This window comes from Arachis ipaensis, chromosome B04, assembly GCF_000816755.2.
Source record: "Arachis ipaensis cultivar K30076 chromosome B04, Araip1.1, whole genome shotgun sequence".
NCBI classification, from domain to species: Eukaryota; Viridiplantae; Streptophyta; class Magnoliopsida; order Fabales; family Fabaceae; genus Arachis; species Arachis ipaensis.
The window spans coordinates 131,166,547-131,174,479 of NC_029788.2; the positions used below are offsets into that span (position 1 = coordinate 131,166,547).

Below are 7,933 nucleotides of genomic sequence, written 5' to 3' on the forward strand. Positions count from 1 at the left end.
TACTGCATGTATGTGTTTGAAATGGAATTTACTGCATATATGTGTTTGCAATGGATATTACTGCATATTAGTCTATGAAATTTTGAATACTGCATATATGTGTTTGCAATTGAAGTTACTGCATATTAGTGTATGAAATTTAAACTGCTGCATATATGTGTTTGCAATATTATGTGTTGGCAGGGTCTGCTACCAGCCTTAAAGGAGGTAATGCCGAGAGCACATCATCGGAACTGTGTCATGCATATGTAGAAGAACTTCATAAATAGGTTCAAAGATATGCACATTAGAGACATAGTATGGGACTGTGCTAGGTGCACAACTGAACTAGAGTTCAAAGAGACCATGGAGAAGCTGAAGGGGGTGAATAAGGTGGCATGGGAGTATCTGATGAGATTTGAACCAGCCACTTGGGTTAAGGCTTTCTTCAGTCATGGCCCCAAGGTGGATAACCTAACTAACAACATGTGCGAAGTATTTAATGCAAAAGTGGTTAAGTACAAAATGAAGCCAGTTTTAAATATGTGTGAGGAAATTAGGTGCTACCTAATGCGGAGAATGACTAAGCATATTAGGCTGTTAGAGCGCCATAGTGGAAAGCTTGCACCCGTCTAGGAGAAAAGGTTGCAGAGGCGGATAAAACCCAGCAGTAGGTGGATTGCCGAGTGGGTGGGAAATGCTTTTAGTGATGATGTAATATATTGCTATATAATATGTTCTGAATGATTTTAGGGCTGATCTAATATAATGATAGGTAATATGGTATGTGGTTTTGATTCAGGCATGCCATGCATTCACGGTATTGCTGCAATTAGAAAGAGGCATGACCAGGTAGATGATTATGTGCATCCCTGGTTATGTATGGAATCTATTCACAAGACATATGCACATTGCATAAAACCAGTTTCAAGTGAGAAATTTTGGATAACCACTGACCAGCTGAGGCCTGCTCCACCACACATCAAGCGACCTATTAGGAGGCCAAAGGTACACAATCGCAACAAGGATCCTGCTGAGTCTCATATTCAGGGTGACAAGCTTAAGAGAAGCTTTCAAGTGACATGCAACAAGTGCAATGAGAAAGACCATAACTATAAGACCTGTAAGGGAGCACCAAGCAACCCAAATTGGAAACCAAAAAAGAAAAAAGCTAAGAAGACTGCTGACAACACACAACCCTTGGTGCTGCTTCCCCTTTCACAATCAGCCCCTCAACCAGAGATATCCCTGCTATGCTTTAGGATAAATCTGTACATTTTAAATTTTGTCAGTGGTTACGATGTCATTATAATTTTTTTTAAGGATTAATTTGTCCATGTTGTTTCCTTGTTGGATCTATGTTGCATAGGATGAAAACCAGACACAGACTGAAAGTTTTGCTGAGAATAATGCTGCGCAAGAAAAGTCTCCAGTAAGCCCCCCTAAATAATACACTCATAATGCCAATCACTTTATTCTTGTCCATGCATTTGAACAACTGAATAATTCGGTTACTTTTGCAGAATGATGTCATCAGCCAGAATGCTGCAGCAACAACACCATCTGCTCCAGTCCAACCTCTATTCAGGCCTCCATCCCAGCTGCCAAGAATGGGTCAACCCAAAACCCCTGCTGCTGCCTCTAAATTCAGACCCAAGCAGACAATCAGAAGGCCCCGAACAAGTGCAAATCCACCTTCAAATCCACTACCAACTCCACCCCCAGATACAACCCAGACTCAAAGCATCAGTGCCAGTGTCGCTACATTAGAAGAGACCTTGAAAGTTGCTGGTAGTGAGGCCATAGGAATGAATTTCATCCCAACTCCTGGATCCAACAATCAGAAGAACTGAACACTACTGAATGAATTTCTATTTTTTTGTCCTAGTCTTTAGTATGAATTAAACAACACTGTCTACTTATTGTAGTTTGGCAAACTTGTTTACATGCCAACCAGATGTTTTGTTATTTTGTGGCAAACTTATGCTGTTATGTTTTGGATTAAGACAGATACATTGTTGTTTATATTTTGGTCATAATCTATGCAGAAGTACTACCTTATATAATAGCTGATTCACAGTATTTTTTACTTGTTCAACAATGGCAATTTTCATTACATCATCAACATTGTACATCAATTCATTCTCACCACTTTAAGAAACATACAACAACAAGAAAAACAACTACACTAATCAAAGCAATATGCCACATACTTATTTTTTTCCTTCTCCATACATAATAGTTTCCTCTCCAACTCTTCCATTTTTTTCTCCAGTTCCTGACTTCGCACCAGTTGAATTTTTGTTTCCAATTCCTGACTTCGCACCACTTGATCTTCAACGTCTACCCCTCCAACATCATCCACAGCACCCAATGCTTCAGACTCCATGGCCCTAATTTTTTTCAGGTGTTCATCAAGCCAGACAAAGTACCGGCAATACCGTTCTTTAACCTAGAGCAATTTTTCAGATAACGCCGTAATTAGACACAGAACAGTCTCATCCAACTACTATCAAAATAATCACTCACCTTGAAGAATGGACACCCGAGAAACATCCTATTGGGATTAGATGCTGTTCTTGACTTGTAAAGAATGGCATAAATGCCGCAGAAGCACTTCGCGGCAACCCCATCTCGATCACATCCTCCTGCAACAGCGCATGAAGATCCCCGTCCAGGTCTTGTGCATGAAGAGCCCCCCTCACTCATCATGGACGATCGCACCAGCAGCGGCCATGGCTTCCACCTTGCATTTTGATGAAATAGGGCTCACTGGTGGAAACGGCGTCGTTTTGCACTTAAGGGATAGATTTGTCCACTAATAATTCGTCCCAATCCACTTCAGTAAGTGTAACGGACACGTCATTCTCTACCCCTCCATGTCAGTTGGCTCCGTTGCCGTTTTTGGCCCAAAACGGACGGAGGGGTATAATTGTCGGCCGTTTTAAAACGTGGAGGATTGAAATGTATTTTCCAATCTTGAGGGACAAAAATGTCCGCATTTTAAAAGGTTAGAGACCTATTTGTCTTTTACTCAAAACTATGTTATATTCTTCATTTTAAACTTTTGTAGTTTGACATACAAGGTGATTAAGCATTAATTTATTTTTGTTTGAATCTGCCATAATTTGCTAGAGAACTATTTAAAACCAATCGCGTTAAGAGCAAGATTAAAAAGAAAAGTGTATATTTTGTGTATGTAATTGATAAAATAAAACATCTTTAAGTTTTACATAGCCAATTTTACTTGTACATTCATTATCTCATCTTTAGTCATTAAACAACCAAATAAAAAAATATAGAAGCAAGCAAATTAAGTAGTCTTTTCTATTATGATACTTTGATAGAGGCCTAGAAAAAACAGGAGAAATAATAAGTGACACAAGACTGGTATTAGTGTCCACAATATAGTTTACAATACGAAATTTGTAACAATTCTAAAAGTTGTAAAAGCCTATACTCAAGACAGTTAAATTTTTGTAATTATGTGTACATGTTTGAGCCCTAAATACACAATACTAAGTGTATATTTAAACCCTCATTGCACACTCATAATCATAATTCATAACACATCAAAAAGCCAATTAGAAAACTGAATTAAAAACCTACATCATAAAGAAATTTATTACATTTAAAAATTAATATTGTAGAGAATATATAAAAATTGACAATTTCATCCAAATATTCTATCATTATTGTATCACCTTTACTATCAGAATGCTATGCTTCCGGTTATGTTACTCTAATAACAAAACTATTATGACGATTTTCATATACATAATAATAAAATAGGAGCCTTTAACTCAAAATCGTATTGCTGTTTTCTTTGAAAATACAAAAATATTTTTTCATGAAAACAAACAAGCATATACATATATATAAAACTTCTTAATCAAACAACTTATAAATGTGAGTGTTCCATAGCTTGGAAACGCACCTGACACACACAAGGTGTTTGATGGGAACCCTCAGTAAGATTGTCGTTTCAGCTCTGGAGGAAGGAGATTGTTGGTGCTCTTGAGCTTCTTCTGCTCCATGCTCGATTGCTTCATTACTGTTATCCAATAATGTTAGGACTTTTAGCAAGTAAGAAGATTCATATGCCTATTCCATCAATCCAGTTAAAAAGACGATCATTTTCCTGCGTTTTTTTGTTCTCTTTTCAGTTTCTAGAAATAATGCAACTTTGGAAACGGTTATTTGGAAGCAATTTACAGCAACCATAATTTTTTTTTTGAGTTACTGTTGATTTTGGTCAAAGGTTTCAACCAATGAACAACAAATCCTAATTCAAGGATTAATGTGATTTCATAATAAGCATTTGCTGAATTCAAGTTTACCATCAAAATTCATTAGTAGTTACAACATACAAGATAACAATTTTAATTCCTATTGTATGAAGACTTACTGATCTTTTTAAGGTTAACAAAAAGCTTTAACATTGGAAAAGGGGTTTATTATCCACTAGTGGTAGAGAGACTCTTATTAAAGCAGTCGTATCGGTGGTTCCTATCTACACTCTAAGCTGTTTTAAACTTCTAGAATTATTCTTGGAAGAACTACAAAAGGCTATGCTACAGTTCTGGTGGGGTCAAAAAGCCTCTGAAAAGCGGATGCATTGGGTTGGTTGGCAGATTTCATGTAGGCCAAGGAGTCAGGGAGGGCTAAATTTCAAGGACCTCAAAGCCTTCAACCTTGCTATGCTAGCCAAGCAAGGTTGGAGACTTTTGACTTGTCCAAACTCTCTGATTGCCAAAGTTTATAAGGCTAAATATCACAGATTCTCAACATTCCTAGAAGTGCAGGCAGGCCATAACTCATCCTGGGGTTGGAGAAGTGTGTTGGATGGCAGGAAAGTACTGGAAAAAGGTATTCTCTGGAGAGTAAGAGGGGGTCAACTGATCCGGATAAAAGAAGATTCATGGGTTAAGGACTTTCTAGCAATTTCTCCAATTATTGATACAGATTCAAGTTATACACCAGTTCGAGTCTCAGAGTTAATCCTACCAACTAGATAGTGGAACCAAACAAAAATCAGACAGTTCTTCACCACAGACACCACAGAATCAATTCTCAACACCACAATCCATGAAGGAGAGGATTCAGTTACCTGGATGAAGGAGAAAATGGTGGATATTCAGCGGATTCTGGATACCGGTTAGCCTTCCAATTTTTTCATCCTCCAATTGACTTTCTGAAATTTACAGAAACAAATCTCTTTGGTCAAGTATATGGAAGCTTAAAAATCAGCCAAAAGTTAAAAACTTCATATGAAAATTCATACATGAAGGGTTACCTGTTCGGAGCAAGCTTCACTCCAGGATTCCGAACATAAATTCAAAATGCCCAAGGTGTGAGGAAGAAGAGGAATCAGTTACCCACTGTCTACTAACTTGTCCCGATTCCCTGGAAGCCTGGCAGAAAGTCCAAATTCAAGTTCCAGAAGAAATGAATTGGTGGCCAATTTACTCTGGCAACTTTGGAAAGCAAGAAATGAATTGGTTTTTGGAGGAGTTCGACGATCACCATCTCTCAGTGTGAAGCTAGCACAGACAATGATAACTGAGAGAAAGAGGACGACCTAATTTTCCCAATTGACTTTTTCCCAAATTGTAATAGCCATTATTCTTAGTTAGACACTGGTGGAACCATTCCAATTTCTTTTTGCCTGTTGTTCGAATTTAGACCTTTCATCATTTTAATAAAACTACCTATCTTAGCCAAAAAAAAGACTCACTGATCTTTTCATCATGCATCACAATGCAAGTTAATAGAAATAAATGCTTAGCTTGTTTCTTTTGTCTTAAGACTTCTAGTGTTGACAGTAGTAAAAACCACTTTAGCCAAGGGAAAAAATTGTTCATTATATTTTAGTATTTTTTGTTTTATTTTTCCTTTTTTCATGAAATCTTATAAATAGAAAATACTAAAACTTTAAACAAAATATTTTCACAAACCAAATAAATCATAAATTTAACCAATTTTTAATGTTAGTTTGACAAGGTGCATTAAAAAAATTAATTTCTCATTGTGAAGTGAAAGTAGGTAACCAAGCAAGCTCTGAACTAGTTGCAAAACATGAGACAATGTTACATTTTTTTTTTCATCTTCTTATCAGATTCATCAATAGTCAAACTAGAAAAAAAATGTGGACAATATTGCAGCCTCCCCTGTTTCATGACCCATATCTTGAGTTTCGACATCATCATTATAAAAATACACTGCTAAACTTCACTTGTCCAAGCACAAATATCTCCGAGAAGCTTCTTTTCTTCAAATCAAATTAAAGTAGTTGCACCATTCCACTTAACAATGGAGGTAAACTGGTAACTCAACTCATTTGACTAACATTTTGCATGGATCATAAGCAAAAGTAATTGTAATGCAAGCTCAGATTGGTTCATAACTATAACATGTTAAGTTATTATGCGCTACCATAGAGGAAACTCAATTGCATTTTCAAATGTTTGAGTTCTCCCCAATTATAGTTGGAAGGGAAATCATACTTTAAGGCAAAAGCAAAATAGAATAAGAATATTGAGGAGCTTCATTCCAGCTCAACTTGCCAATATCACACTATATTTACAACACAATCAAGTGTCCAAGTTGTTCCCATATTTACTCCTAATTCCCTTCCCTTGTTTGACCTCTTTGTGATTCTGAGAGCCTGCAAAAAAGATCAACCAGTAAAATTCACCGCATTAGACATGAAAAAAAGAAATAATTTTAATCTCAAAGAACTTCAATGGGAGACGTGACAATAAGAAGCAAGACATGGGTTAACGGACTTCAAATTCACTATCAATGATGAAAACTCACATTTGGTTGTAACTTACTGCATAATCCGTCAAGCTTATTTGTTTTTAATGAATAATATGCAAGCAAAATTAACAGCAAGAAAACTGTGCAAAGCACACTTACATGCACAACGGACCTTATGTGGTTGGAAGGCTCACCATAAAGAACATATTGAACATGTTTGAGCGGCTCTCCTCTGACATTATATATATAGAACTCTATTTCACCATCTGAAGGATAACATCTTCCAATAATATCCCCATTAGCAGATAAGCACAGAGGCTTAAAGGATCCAAGCGGAATCTCATAGAGGGTCCAAGACCACTGCACTTTATATTCTTTCATCACCCATATCTCAGTTGTAATCTCTTCATAAAAATACAAGGCTAGGCACCCTCCTAGCAGGACAAGACAGGGTTTACATAGGTCTCTTTCTATTGGCACAGATATCTTGGAGAAACTTCTTTCCTTCAGATCAAAGATAAGAATGTCAATGCAGTACTCATAAGTAGACCAATGAATGAATAACACTGTTGGAAAAATCTAGGAGACCAACAACTTTGTTAAATTCTGGCCAGTATGTAACCAGCAAAAAAAAGTGAGCCATTGGATAAAATCTCACACCATTAAAACCATAATTGATAGCTATTTGATGGCTATAAATCACAAAAGTTGCTGCCCCCTAGCATTCCTCTAACCCTGTTACAGAACAACCCCTTAGCATGGGTTTCCAATCATCCCAGTACAATGATTTGGGAAGTGCAGCATCAAGATTAATCCATGAATTGCTTCTCAAACAACACAGATCAAAATGGTTTTCGCCGTCTTTACCCTTATATGCTACAACTACTACATAATCATCTTGTGACGCATCATACCCAAAGCCAAATAATTAATGACATTATATTATTTTTAAATTTAATTTTATTTGTTAGATTTTAATAATTGTAAGGGCGGGACGAATAACTGCAAAATAGGTTAGGGTTCAATTTTTTAATTATCCACATATAAAAATGAGACAAATTTTATGCAGGTTATTACAGGGAAGACCGGATCAAGTAGGACAAAAATTCTCCCTTATTTACCCTATTGCCACCCCTTAAATACAAGGAAAAGTTAATAAAAATAAATGCTTAGCTTTTTTTGTTTCAGATTT

The 7,933-nt window shown here is 36.6% G+C and overlaps 1 long non-coding RNA gene across 2 annotated transcripts; it reads right to left on the minus strand.

Annotated features, from left to right (window-relative positions):
- Positions 733–5,681, minus strand: LOC110271375. Of its 2 annotated transcripts, XR_002362063.1 has the most exons (4): positions 5,276–5,681; positions 5,090–5,173; positions 2,509–4,033; positions 733–2,431 (listed from the first exon to the last, which is right to left on the minus strand). It is a non-coding gene; the product is annotated as an uncharacterized LOC110271375 (long non-coding RNA). The 2 variants fall into 2 exon arrangements; XR_002362062.1 differs by having other exon boundaries at positions 733–4,033; positions 5,276–5,677.